Below are 15831 nucleotides of genomic sequence, written 5' to 3' on the forward strand. Positions count from 1 at the left end.
TATTGTGACCTCTCTATAACATCTGAATTCACCTTAAATCAGATTATTCATTCACTTTCTTGAGGCACTTGTTGTAAACAAAGAACACACACAACTTGCAAAACTCTCAAGGCAACTCTGGAGCATTTCTGAACGACAAGGCAGCCTCTAGGTGTTAACTAAGCTTCATTAGGACCTTTGTAAGCCTTCATAACATTCTATAATTCGTTCTTGCATTGATTAATTGTTAAAAGTCAAACCGTTGTTCTTATTATTTGACTTTTCGATTAAACGAGTTATACTCTGTCATTTCTCAAATTGAAACCACTGATATGTTGGTATTTATGTGGGAAACAAACCCTCAAAAGGGTATTCTCTGATTCCCACTTTATGCATGCTAATTGTCGAGTCAAAGTTGTTTCTAAAAAGTCAACAGAAGTTGTTTTTGCAAAAATAAGCTTAAATGGTAATGTAGATGACATGCAATCCGTTTGATCATCAAAAATAACTTATAATGGATATAAGAATGTGTTTTATCATCATCAACTCGACAATCTTTAGTATAAATACGAATCGGAACCGAAAGTCTTGTAAAACGACTTTTTCGTAGACTATCGATTCGGATCCGTGCATGCATGTTTGAGATCTGTATTAGAGCACATTTTAGACCATTTTTATTTTGGTAAAACTCTCTGGAATTTTTGATACTTGAGTCTATACTTAGCCGATTCATTTGCATGTTTCCGATTTATGCTTAAAGTTGACTATTTTGCCCTTTTTGATATAAAACGTGATTTTTGGAAAAGTGAAAGAGTAGAAATATTTATTTCTAATATATAAACTTGCACCGAAAATTTGAGACCAGTTGGTGGTCCAGATTTTGAGTTATGGCCGATATCGTAAAACTATATCTTAAAGTTACATAAACGGCGCATTTCGCGTATAACCTATTTCAGGCCACGTTTTGATACAAAACTTTTTACCCACTGATGTTATATAATATTTTGGGATTTTTGATGATTTTTATTTAATTTTTGGCTGATCGTATCTTAGATCGCTTAGTCGATTCGGTTTATGCCGGTTTTGACCGTTTAAGCCATAAAATGAGTTTTATATATTCTTTTGACCCGAAACCTTTTTCTACTGATTTTATTTGTTAAATAAGTTATTTTGAGCATTCTGTAAATATAAAAATCTCAGCTTTCCTTTGAAAACCCGGAAACGGCGTTAAATCGCATTTTTAGCGTTTTTAGCGCATAGTAAGCGTTATACCTATTTTAAACATATAAGACTCATACCTACAGATGTAATTAGTATATTTTCATATAATAACAGTAAGTATAAGTATATGAGCTCAGATTTCCAGTTTTGGCATTTTTAGCCCTTGTGAAATTACTAAAATACCCCTACGGTGCATAGTTTGATTTTAAATGATAAGTTTTGTATACGGGTCATACCCTACTGTTATAACATGTCATATTAAGTATATTTACTGTATAATTCAGACCCGTAACCCAGATTTCCAAATTTACTCTTTTATAATCTTTTAAATGACCAAAATGCCCTTCTAAGGCATAAATTGAGTTTAAGATTATTCGGGGCATAATAGAACATAACTTACTGATATTATATCATATTTAAAGCATATTATCTCAGGGAACTTGCATTTGACTCTTTTGGCTACCCGTAACGCCCTTTTAGCGTTCGGTTCGGTTTACGTAACTAGTTTGCGTAAATTGACCGAAACGGGTCAAACGTTATCATTTTTATCTCAAAATCCAGAATGTATTTAGTATACCCATATTATACAAGTATTCAAACTTGTCGGGTCTAAATCACATTCTATCCGGTCTTTCGCTTAATCGTGTGTTTAAACCGTATCGTCCTTAAACTAACCGGTCAAAGCTTAGGCTTAAATAAAAGACCCGTTAGGAATCTAATAGGTTATTATAAACCTTTGTTCCAGATTAGGAGGCCCAGTAAAAGCTACCTACACTTACCGTTTGTGAATCATACTTGCTCAGGTAAATACATTTTGACTTATTTTCCCTATACGGGCTTGGGGTACGGTATTTAAAATACCGCTTGATCGAGCGCACAAATCCTGCGCCCTATGGGTGTACAGTCTTGAATAGTTTGTGCGACTCGTTTAAACAGTCTTGTCTTACTTTAGGCTTTGGGGGGTTATTGACCGTGTCCCGGATATCCTTGGCATTATCTTACGAGATGGCCACGACCAGAGCACGGGGTGTAGGCGTACACCCGGCGTGTATAACTCTTTAATGTGGTGTGTCATTTAATCTTTAGCCCGGACAGTAGATCCCGGGCCACCAAAAGTACGAGTACATGTAATTCGTTCACAAGTTTATATTGCATAATTATCCCAAGTTAATAAAAATATTTATGCCTTGTGCATTTAAATCAATTTTCAATCATTTTCAAAATGAGTCAGTTGATTTGTATTTACCAGTGTAAACTGACGTATTTTCCCAAAAGGTTAAAAATGTTTATTATTACATTTTATTTAAAAGTTGAAATGAATCTATTTCTGCTTCCGCTGTGCATTATTATATTGTGTTGTTTGTCTATGACGATGCCAACCACGTCACTGTACCCCACACCGGGCCCACCGGTGACACGTGGAGATCGGGGTGTGACAGGTTGGTATCAGAGCCAACGCTGAGTGAATTAAACACTAGTCTTTTGTGTTTAATCTTAGTTACAAAATTGCACATTCCTCGATTTTCGAGTCTAGACAAAGAACTTAGGAAATGTTCAAAATTTCGTTTGTTTTTTTTATTTACTATTAGCTTTGCCTTATATATTTTGTTGTGCAACTTGTTTGATTTTTGACAGGTTCATCATGCCGCCACGTATGCGAGGACGAGGAGGATTCGCCACATCACATGGCCACGAGGCAGGGCCTTCGCACAGGCGAGCCCCATCAGCATCGCACAACACTGCAGCCCATGATCTTTGGAGATCATTTGCTGAACCAGCCAGGCACTCGGTATCACTGAGTACCTCACCATCCCTACCTCTCTCCTTTGGGCCACATTCTGAAAATGGGCCCTACGACTCCCATGGATCTTTCATTCCATTACACCAGTCACCTCACCACTACCCAGCACCAGCTTATCAGGGCCTATACAACCCTGATGCTTACTTGGATGAACCAGTGGGTCATAACCCACTAGGACCTGAAGACCACTTCTCTGGTGGTAACGAGATGGAGGTCGACGAGGACACTGACCCTTCCCTGCCACCGTCCGGCACGCCTAACCATCCCATTGAGATATCTGATGGGTCACCGTTTAGGGGATCACCCTACAATGGTGTTGACAGCTACGAGGAGAGGTTTAAGCAGCACGATTGGTTTTATACCCCCAGCCACCACAACTCTCCCATGCACCAGTCTTACCACGGTTCTCCCGTGCACTCTCAGCACCAATCTCAGCAGCAGCAGCTTCAGCAGCCGCCTTTGCAGCAAGACCCATCTGAGGCCTTTTGGCGCGACGTGGTCACTCCGTCGCCACCACCACCACCGGTTTTGCCTCCTCCGCCTCAGAGGCCAAGGAGGAACGCGCGTATGTCTACGCGAGGAGGGATTCGCATTGCCACCCCTCGACATTCAGGTAGCGGCCGCTACTCGCCGCTCCACGAGGAGTCAGAGATGGGAGAATCTCAGCATCCCGTCTCAGAGGTTACTTCTGCGACTATTGCGCCACTACCGCCGCTGAACTTTGGAGAGCCCATCCCTGCGTATGCTAGCGCAGCACAGTTCAACCCTTTCGAGCCGACTTTTCCTCCCGGTTATGATTATACGGGAGATCCCTACTGGTTAGCTTCAGGCTACAACCCTCTCAACCAGGAGAGTGCTTTTGGAGGTCCCTGGGTTACGGGACAATCAGCTTTTGGATTCCCACCACAGGGATACCAGCAGCCGCAGCCTCCACAGCCACCGCAGTATCAGCCACCGCCGCCGGCGCCGATGATGTCGCCACCGCAAGTCCAAGAAATCCTGCAAGGGATACACGACATGCGATGGGAATTGCAAAATGATCGCCGACACAACCGCGGTATGTTCAAGAAGATGGTTGACTTGATTAAGGGTAAGAGTAAGAAGGATTATTAGATCCTGTGTTGTTAGCTCTTTTACTCATGTCCCTGCGTGGACATTTATTCCTGTATTCTACCCCTGCGTGGGTATATTTCTCTTATTCTACCCCTGCGTGGGTATGTTGTTTCTGTTTAACCCCTGCGCGGGTTTGTTTTGTTTGTTTTGTCTGTTGTTTGGTTTAGCCCCTGCGTGGGCATGCTATTTGAGAAAAGTCCCGTTTAGGGCAAAGTTGTACTAGTTTACCTTATTTTAATGGTTAATTTAAATTTTTCATTTTATCTATGTGCATGAATTTAATATTCAAATAAATGGAAAATATCAATTTTTATTTGATTTGCCATTTAATAAGAATCTTAGTAAGGTAGAACCTAGCTTGAATGTCTTATTAAAAGGCCTAGCCAATATGGTAAAACCTGGTTGAAAAGATTCAACTCTCTGTTAACATCTGAAAACATGTTAACACTCTTGACTAAGCGTGATTCGTAAAATCACACATGTCACCCTTTTTAATAAATTATCTACAGACTATATCTGTACACAAGTCTGTTTATGACTTGATACCTACGGGTTATGACTATGTCATATAGTGGCAGTTGTGGTTTATGACTCCCTGCCTAGTAAAGGATTATTTGTTTAATTATACAATGCTAATCCTATAAAAATCTAAATTTATAATTTAGTAAGTTGTCCGAAGTGACTAGGCCTATTGTGCCAATATATATATTTCATTCCATAATATAGTTGCTAATAAAAGCCCTGAATGAAATTAATTAAATTAACTATTATGGTTCTTAATACCATGGTTAATAAATCGTCTAGAACGATAATACTGTTAGGTTCAAAATAAGACCTTGTCCTTTTATGTAGCTTAAAGCTACATGGCCAAATCGGAGGAGACCAACAGTCATTCTGGGGAGCACCCAGATGATACAAAGATTCACGTCACTGGTGCGGAACTGCAAGCACTGGTTGAAAACGCTGTTGCCAAAGCTATGGATAGGCAATTCAGGGAATCTAGCGGGACTCGGAGTAGGACCCGAACTGTAACGCATGTAAAGCCCAAGACTCATTCAGAGGCTCATAGTAAGCCACCTTCTAAAAAGAGTGAGCCGAAGAAGGATGAGGAGGATAATCACTCCTCCAACCACAGCAGTATTCCTAAGCAAGAAGTCAAGCTGAAGCATGATACGCACAGCAAGTCCTGTACGTACAAGTATTTCGTTTCATGCAAACCCAGGGATTTTACTGGGGAAAAAGGAGCAGTTGACTGCATGACATGGATTGATGAGATGGATACAGTTGTTGACATCAGCGGGTGTGCTGATAGGGACGTTGTGAAGTACGTGTCCCAGTCATTCAAGGGAGATGCTCTAGCATGGTGGAAGTCTCTTCTACAAGCTGCCGGTAAGGCCGCTCTGTACAGCTTGACATGGGATCAGTTTGTAGCCCTAATCAAAGAGAATTTCTGCCCGCAGCACGAGGTCGAAAGGATTGGGTCGGATTTTGTATCCCTAGTGATGAAGAACCTCGATTGTCAAGCATATCTTACTACATTCAACACCTTATCTCGATTAGTGCCGTATTTGGTGACCCCGGAGCCGCGGAGGATCGCTCGTTTTATTGGGGGTCTGGCACCGGAGATAAAGGCGAGCGTTAAGGCATCAAGGCCTACGACATTTAGATCCGTAGCTGATCTATCCCTCTCCCTCACTCAAGATGTAGTCAGATTGAGAGCTATGAAGAGCTCAGAGGAAAACAAAAGGAAACGTGAGGATGACACCTCACGAAGATCGGAGAAACGACACAGAGGGAACAACGACCATAGGAAAGGGTCGGGATCTAAGAAAGGAGATCATCAATCGGGTGAAAAACCCAGATGCAAGACCTGCAAGAGACACCATTTTGGGAAATGTCGTTTGGAAGCGAAATCCCAGTCTCACGAAAAACGATGTGGAATCTACAAGTCCACAGACCATAAAGCCTTAGATTGCAAGAAGATTAAGGACGCAACTTGTTTTGGTTGCAATGAGAAAGGGCACATCCGACCAAATTGCCCAAAGAATGCGAAGAAAGCTGACGACGAAAAGAAGACTAATGCGAGAGTCTTCAGAATGGACGCCAAGGAAGCAGTTCTAGACGACAACGTCATTACAGGTACGTTTCTTGTAAATGATGTTTTTGCTAGAGTCTTGTTTGATTCAGGAGCTGATAAGTCGTTTGTAGATGATAAGTTCTGTAAATTGTTGAACCTTCCTGTTAAGACCCTAAGTGTGAAATATGAGGTGGAATTAGCCGATGGAACCATAGAAACCGCCTCGACTATTCTAGATGGATGTGTTATATCCATTAGGAATCATTCCTTCCCGTTATCCTTGCTTCCCTTTAAGCTAGCTGGATTCGATATAGTGATAGGCATGGATTGGTTAGCGCAAAACCAAGCCCAGATTGTGTGCAATAGAAAGCAAGTGATAGTGAAGACTCCGTCTGGTGAGTCACTTACTATCCAAGGAGATACTCAGCATGGATTGCCGGAGCAAGTGTCCATGCTCAAGGCATTCAGATGCATGCAGAAGGGATGTGTCATTTATATGGCACAAGTTACCATTGAGGAGCCAAAGCCGAAGATTGAAGATATCCCTGTTATCTCAGAATACCCTGAAGTATTCCCTGAAGAACTACCCGGGTTGCCACCGGATAGGCAAGTGGAGTTTCGGATCGACATCATTCTAGGTGCAGCGCCTGTAGCAAGAGCACCATACAGATTGGCACCAACGGAGATGAAGGAGTTGAGGACGCAGTTGGATGATTTGTTAGCTAAAGGTTTTATTAGACCTAGCTCGTCTCCTTGGGGAGCGCCAAAGGTTTTATTAGACCTAGCTCGTCTCCTTGGGGAGCGCCAATTTTGTTCGTTAAAAAGAAGGATGGATCGATGCGTCTGTGCATCGATTACCGTGAGCTTAACAAGGTTACTATCAAGAATAGGTATCCGTTACCCAGGATCGACGATCTGTTCGATCAGTTGCAAGGAGCAAGCTATTTCTCCAAGATTGACCTGAGGTCAGGTTATCATCAGCTGAAGGTCAAAGACGAAGATGTGCACAAGACAGCGTTTAGGACTCGTTATGGGCATTACGAGTTCCTAGTGATGCCTTTTGGACTCACCAACGCACCAGCCGCATTCATGGATCTCATGAATCGTGTCTGCAAGCCCTTTCTAGATAAATTCGTTATCGTCTTTATTGACGACATCCTTATCTACTCGAAGAGCCAAGCTGACCATGAGAAACACCTTCGTTGTATTCTCAAACTTCTGCATCAAGAGAAGCTTTATGCCAAATTTTCGAAGTGTGAATTTTGGCTTCGAGAAGTCCAATTCCTTGGACATGTAGTAAGCGAGCGTGGTATCCAAGTAGATCCCGCTAAAGTAGAAGCAGTCGTGAACTGGCAGGAGCCGAAGACTCCTACCGAGATTCGCAGTTTCCTCGGATTGGCAGGATATTATAGGCGATTTATCGAGAACTTTTCAAGAATTGCTGCGCCCCTAACTTCGTTGACTCGTAAGAAGATTAAGTTCGATTGGGGCCCTAAGCAGCAGGAATCCTTCGATATTTTGAAGAAGAAGTTGAGCAATGCTCCAGTGTTGACATTGCCCGATGGCGTAGAAGAATTTGTGGTATACTGTGATGCATCACACACTGGCATGGGCTGTGTACTCATGCAGAGAGGCAAAGTCATTGCCTACGCTTCTCGACAGCTCAAGGTGCACGAGAAGAACTACACCACCCACGACTTGGAATTGGGTGCGGTTGTATTTGCATTGAAGCTATAGAGACATTACTTGTATGGAACCAAGTGTATAATATATTCAGATCACAAGAGTCTTCAGCATCTGTTCAATCAGAAGGAATTGAACATGCGTCAAAGGCGATGGATGGAAACTTTAAATGATTATGACTGCGAGATAAGATACCATCCAGGCAAGGCAAATGTAGTTGCCGACGCCTTAAGCAGGAAAGAAAGGGTGAAACCGATCAGAATCAATGCCAAGCGCATTGAGATAAGAAACAATTTGAATGAAAGGGTGTTAGCTGCACAGAAGGAAGCTGTGCTGGAAGCTAACTATCCTGAAGAAAAGTTAGGAGTAACTGAGGAGCAGTTATCCTACGACAAAGATGGAATGCTACGACTAAACGGACGAATATGGGTTCCAGTTTATGGAGGACTTCGGGATGTTATCCTCCAGGAAGCCCACAGCTCTAAATATTCCGTTCATCCTGGAGCTGATAAGATGTACGAGGATTTGAAAGCAAACTACTGGTGGATTGGTTTGAAAAAGTCAGTAGCTAAGCATGTAGCTAAATGTTTGACTTGTGCGCAAGTCAAGGCTGAGCATCAGAAGCCGTCAGGTTTGCTTCAACAACCTGAAATTCCCAAGTGGAAATGGGAAATGGTGACAATGGATTTCATCACCAAGTTGCCGAAGACGAAAAAGGGAAATGATACCATATGGGTCATAGTAGATAGACTGACTAAGTCAACTCATTTTCTACCCATCAAGGAGACGTATAGCTCCGATATGTTAGCTTAATTATACGTTGATAAGATTGTAGCGCTACATGGTATACCTATATCTATTATCTCTGATAGAGATACTAGATATACGTCACATTTTTGGAAGAGTTTCCAACAATCGTTGGGCACTCGTTTGAATTTTAGTACGGCTTATCATCCTCAGACTGATGGTCAGAGTGAGCGTACTATTCAAACTTTGGAAGACATGCTTCGTGCATGTGCGATCGATTTGGGTGGTAGTTGGGATAAGAACCTACCACTGATCGAATTCTCCTACAACAATAGCTACCATTCCAGCATAAAGGCTGCGCCTTTTGAGGCCCTATACGGTAGAAAGTGTAGATCGCCCATTTGTTGGGCAGAAGTTGGAGATGTCCAGTTGTCAGGACCAGATATCGTTTTTGAGACGACGGACAAGATCGTGCAGATACGCGATCGCTTGAAAGCTGCCAGGGATAGGCAGAAAAGTTATGCGGATCCTAAGCGCAAGGATTTTCACTTCGATGTGGGTGATAAGGTATTGCTTAAAGTATCGCCCTGGAAGGGGGTGATGCGATTTGGTAAGAAAGGTAAGCTAAGCCCGAGATATATAGGACCTTTCGAGATCATCGAACATGTCGGGTCAGTTGCTTACAAGTTAAACTTGCCTGAAGAACTTAGCGCCATTCATAATGTGTTCCACATCTGTAATTTGAAGAAGTGTTTCGCTGACGATTCACTGGTTATACCGCATACGGATATACACATAGATGAGAGTTTGAAGTTCGTGGAAAAACCTTTGTCGATTGAGGATCGACAGGTGAAAAAGCTTCGAAGGAAGCACGTGCCTATTGTTAAGGTCAAATGGGATGCCCGTAGAGGTCCCGAATACACGTGGGAAGTGGAATCCACGATGCAAGAGAAATATCCTCATTTGTTTCAGTAAATCTCGAGGTCGAGATTTCTTTTAAGGGGGTGAGGATGTAACACCTCGAAAAATTTCGTCCAATAATGTCTTGACACGTGTCATAAGGTTCCGGTATGTGAAAACATACTTTAGAGGGACTAAAAGTGACAAACAGTGAAAACTATGGAACGTAAGGGTCCAAAGTGTCAACAATGGATAAATAGACTCTATGATAACCCTACATAATGTTCATAACCTTAAACGGATGGATCATGGATCATACGAAGCGGAAAATGCACAAAAGTGAGGAATTGCAAACTATAGGGGCCAAAAGTGTCAACATGTTGAATTTATACCTCTGAGTGAACTTTTGGCAGACCCGAAGCATTTTAATGCTAAAATATACTCACTAGAACATGTGGTAAAAATTTCGTGAAGTTTCGATAACGTATGAGAAAGTTATGGCCAAAACCGTACTTGAGGGGTTAAAAGCGTCAACGTCGAATTTCATGGCTTTTCGGTTGAGCGCAAAGTTATCCGAGGACATTACCATGTTGGTAAATGTCCCAAGGTTCTTAGAAACCAAGTTTGGGGGTTTACGAGTCATGATAAGTAGCCGAAACATCGCGTACAAGAGCAGGGACCAAAGCTGCCAAGTTTGAAAGTTGTTTGGCTGTTAAGCAGGTCAGGCGACCCGCCTGGACAGGCCCAAGCGGGCCGCGAACCCCTATCAGATGCAGAAATCGCGAAAATGACCATTTTGGGTCCGAATTTGAAGTGCATTACAGCTTTCATCACCTCTCTTTTGCTCCAATCAGCTCCCTTGCATGCCTAGGCTATTGTGACCTCTCTATAACATCTGAATTCACCTTAAATCAGATTATTCATTCACTTTCTTGAGGCACTTGTTGTGAACAAAGAACACACACAACTTGCAAAACTCTCAAGGCAACTCTGGAGCATTTCTGAACGACAAGGCAGCCTCTAGGTGTTAACTAAGCTTCATTAGGACCTTTGTAAGCCTTCATAACATTCTATAATTCGTTCTTGCATTGATTAATTGTTAAAAGTCAAACCGTTGTTCTTATTATTTGACTTTTCGATTAAACGAGTTATACTCTGTCATTTCTCAAATTGAAACCACTGATATGTTGGTATTTATGTGGGAAACAAACCCTCAAAAGGGTATTCTCTGATTCCCACTTTATGCATGCTAATTGTCGAGTCAAAGTTGTTTCTAAAAAGTCAACAGAAGTTGTTTTTGCAAAAATAAGCTTAAATGGTAATGTAGATGACATGCAATCCGTTTGATCATCAAAAATAACTTATAATGGATATAAGAATGTGTTTTATCATCATCAACTCGACAATCTTTAGTATAAATACGAATCGGAACCGAAAGTCTTGTAAAACGACTTTTTCGTAGACTATCGATTCGGATCCGTGCATGCATGTTTGAGATCTGTATTAGAGCACATTTTAGACCATTTTTATTTTGGTAAAACTCTCTGGAATTTTTGATACTTGAGTCTATACTTAGCCGATTCATTTGCATGTTTCCGATTTATGCTTAAAGTTGACTATTTTGCCCTTTTTGATATAAAACGTGATTTTTGGAAAAGTGAAAGAGTAGAAATATTTATTTCTAATATATAAACTTGCACCGAAAATTTGAGACCAGTTGGTGGTCCAGATTTTGAGTTATGGCCGATATCGTAAAACTATATCTTAAAGTTACATAAACGGCGCATTTCGCGTATAACCTATTTCAGGCCACGTTTTGATACAAAACTTTTTACCCACTGATGTTATATAATATTTTGGGATTTTTGATGATTTTTATTTAATTTTTGGCTGATCGTATCTTAGATCGCTTAGTCGATTCGGTTTATGCCGGTTTTGACCGTTTAAGCCATAAAATGAGTTTTATATATTCTTTTGACCCGAAACCTTTTTCTACTGATTTTATTTGTTAAATAAGTTATTTTGAGCATTCTGTAAATATAAAAATCTCAGCTTTCCTTTGAAAACCCGGAAACGGCGTTAAATCGCATTTTTAGCGTTTTTAGCGCATAGTAAGCGTTATACCTATTTTAAACATATAAGACTCATACCTACAGATGTAATTAGTATATTTTCATATAATAACAGTAAGTATAAGTATATGAGCTCAGATTTCCAGTTTTGGCATTTTTAGCCCTTGTGAAATTACTAAAATACCCCTACGGTGCATAGTTTGATTTTAAATGATAAGTTTTGTATACGGGTCATACCCTACTGTTATAACATGTCATATTAAGTATATTTACTGTATAATTCAGACCCGTAACCCAGATTTCCAAATTTACTCTTTTATAATCTTTTAAATGACCAAAATGCCCTTCTAAGGCATAAATTGAGTTTAAGATTATTCGGGGCATAATAGAACATAACTTACTGATATTATATCATATTTAAAGCATATTATCTCAGGGAACTTGCATTTGACTCTTTTGGCTACCCGTAACGCCCTTTTAGCGTTCGGTTCGGTTTACGTAACTAGTTTGCGTAAATTGACCGAAACGGGTCAAACGTTATCATTTTTATCTCAAAATCCAGAATGTATTTAGTATACCCATATTATACAAGTATTCAAACTTGTCGGGTCTAAATCACATTCTATCCGGTCTTTCGCTTAATCGTGTGTTTAAACCGTATCGTCCTTAAACTAACCGGTCAAAGCTTAGGCTTAAATAAAAGACCCGTTAGGAATCTAATAGGTTATTATAAACCTTTGTTCCAGATTAGGAGGCCCAGTAAAAGCTACCTACACTTACCGTTTGTGAATCATACTTGCTCAGGTAAATACATTTTGACTTATTTTCCCTATACGGGCTTGGGGTACGGTATTTAAAATACCGCTTGATCGAGCGCACAAATCCTGCGCCCTATGGGTGTACAGTCTTGAATAGTTTGTGCGACTCGTTTAAACAGTCTTGTCTTACTTTAGGCTTTGGGGGGTTATTGACCGTGTCCCGGATATCCTTGGCATTATCTTACGAGATGGCCACGACCAGAGCACGGGGTGTAGGCGTACACCCGGCGTGTATAACTCTTTAATGTGGTGTGTCATTTAATCTTTAGCCCGGACAGTAGATCCCGGGCCACCAAAAGTACGAGTACATGTAATTCGTTCACAAGTTTATATTGCATAATTATCCCAAGTTAATAAAAATATTTATGCCTTGTGCATTTAAATCAATTTTCAATCATTTTCAAAATGAGTCAGTTGATTTGTATTTACCAGTGTAAACTGACGTATTTTCCCAAAAGGTTAAGTGCAGGTACTAAACGAACTAGGCTGGCTGTTTCCTAAGAGCGTCCACTATAGTCTCGCAAGCTCGGACGACAAATAACTGTTGAACAATTTATCTGATTTTTATTTGATCCGCCTGTGGATCCGTTTCAACTACTTATAATGTTTATTATTACATTTTATTTAAAAGTTGAAATGAATCTATTTCTGCTTCCGCTGTGCATTATTATATTGTGTTGTTTGTCTATGACGATGCCAACCACGTCACTGTACCCCACACCGGGCCCACCGGTGACACGTGGAGATCGGGGTGTGACAGTTGTAATATCAAAAGTATTACAGAAGTCGAATGTATCCACAGCGGATCAAAATAATAACAAAATATTGTTCAATCAGATACGGCATCGAGTTTGCGAGACTATTCGTGATGCTTAGGAAGCTATTACCAGCCAATTTCGTATAGTACCTGCACTTAATCTTTTGGGGAAAAATACGTCAGTTTACACTGGTAAATACGTTCAACTGACACATTTAAAAATGTTTATTAAAAATTGATTTGAATGCACGAGGCACAAACTCTTTTATAACTTGGGAAAATTATTAAAATCTTGTGAACGTATTACATGTTCTTTTATGCGTTCAGTAGCCCGGATCGTGCCGGGTTAAAGATTAATAGACACACCACATTGTGTAAAACCGTAGTATAGAAACCAACGGCTACGTCTTTTAATTAAGTGTCGACATTATATACCGGGTGTACGCCTACACCGGGATGTCGAGGTCGTGGCCATTTCGTAAAATGATGCCAAGGATATCCGGGACAACGGTCATTAACCCCCCAAAGGCTTTTAAGAAACAAAACTGTTTAAATGAGCCGATCACATTACACAATTTAACCACCTCAGCGATGGAAGATATGATGCTCAATCAAGCGGTATTATTATACCGTATCCCAAGCCCGTATAGGGGAAATAAGTTAAAAGTATTTACCTTTGCAAGTATATTCCTTAATTTGATTAAATCACCGATAGCTTTTACTGGGGCTCCTAATCTGGAACGAAGGTTTTAATTAACCTCTTAGAATCCTAACGGGTCTTATATTAGCCGTAGCCTAGACCGGTTGGTTCTGATATATAGATATGGTTTAATCGCGTGAAAGGCGAAAACCGAGAATGGAATGTGATTCTGCCCCAAACAAGTTCAGAGACTTGTTTTATATGGGTTCAATGTTCACACTCTGTATTTTGGGGTCAAAATAATATAGTTTGACCCGTATCGGCTAATTTATGAAAACTAGTTTCATAAGCTGAACCGTGCGCGCAATAGGCGAAACGGTTAACCATGAGAGTCTTACGCTTATTTCCTAAGTCAATATGCCTTAAAGAGGTTGTGGTATCAGTAGGATACCTTCCGTGATGCCCGTAACGAGTTTAAGTTAATATTACGCCCCGTAGGGGCTTTTCGGTCATTTTAAAGACTTTTAAAGAGCTTTTCGAGTTCTACAGGAAATCTAAGTTTCCCGAACAGTTTATAAAGTCTAAAATACTTTATTTATTATTTAAAATTAGTGGCAACTGGAATCGGGTCAAAAGACCTTGTAGAACTCACGTTTTGGCCGAAAAGGGCATATTCGGTATTTACCGAACCGTAGCCATAACCGCAGGTTATGAGCAAGGTAAAAATTATTAAAAATCTTTAAAATTCCAAAAATATTATTTTATAACAGTGGGTAAAAGTTTTGGTGACGAAATCTTGGTTTAGATGGGCGTTATGCTAATTGCGCCGTTTATTACAAAAGTTTACTTTAATTGCGCTATTTAGCATAACTCTCATTCTAGACCTCGGATTGACGTGAAACTTTAAGGACATGCTTATAATTTAGTAAGCAAGGTTATGGTCCGTTCACGTGTCCGAAATACTCGTTTTATTTTTTTAAAAGGCCGTTACGGTCAACTTTTAGGCGATTAACGGAAATGCGTAAAAGACTCGGACAATTCATGAACCGATCACAGAGGTCTATACCATCATGTAACCTGGTCCTAAGAGAGTCCTAAGGCATATCTATACCTCACTAAAACGGGTCAGAACTGAAGTCAAAGCAAAAGTCAAACTTTTGCGACATTCGGCTCCGAACCGGGTCAATATAGCAAATGGTCGATTCAAATGAGCGTAAACAAGTTTATATACTTAATATCATGTTTTATGAGTGTTAAAACAGATTTCATAGCTTATACATTACAGATTATGTATAAAACAGCAAAATAGCTTTCTGTTGACTTTTTAAGTGCACGTTTGACTCGACATTTGACATAGTTAGAGTGGTGATCAGAGGGAACCCTTTTAGGGGTTTATTACCCACATAAATACCAACTCATAACTACTTTTGATCCGACAATTTACTGGACCATTGTGAATTATCGCTATGACAACCGTTAGTTACGACGGTTGGGTTTATAAGCTAAATCTATGGAAAAATAAGACCATAATGGATGTGAACGACTTACAGAAGTTGTGTCTTGCTTAGAGAGCAGAGAAGAATGCTTGAGAGCTTCTTAGAATGATCAGTTGAGTGTATTTGAGTTGTGTGATAGTTATGAACCAAATGTGGCTATTTATAGTGAAAAAGGCACCTAAGATCATTACACAACCCCTACAACTGATCATGGATGATGGGCAGGTGTCCCATAGAGCTATGGGTCGAGTATAGGGTGCCCATGCCTCATTTATTGATGTTTGATCGTTCACAAGCTCAAAAGGCATGCAATTACAAACTTTCTGCATCTGGGCGTCTCATGCGGCCCGCATGGAGGATCCATGCATGTTTTAACGCGGGCCGCCTGAAGTTTAAATTCAGGCGCGTACAATTAGAAGGCTCGCGGCCCGCTTTCACTTAACCCGAAACTTAATGCGGGTCGCGAGAGGTTAGATTTTCAAGTTTTTAAAATCTCTTGTAATGATGACGAGAATCTGGTAATTAAT

The sequence above is a fragment of the Helianthus annuus genome, chromosome 16, assembly GCF_002127325.2.
Source record: "Helianthus annuus cultivar XRQ/B chromosome 16, HanXRQr2.0-SUNRISE, whole genome shotgun sequence".
In the NCBI taxonomy this organism is placed as follows: Eukaryota; Viridiplantae; Streptophyta; class Magnoliopsida; order Asterales; family Asteraceae; genus Helianthus; species Helianthus annuus.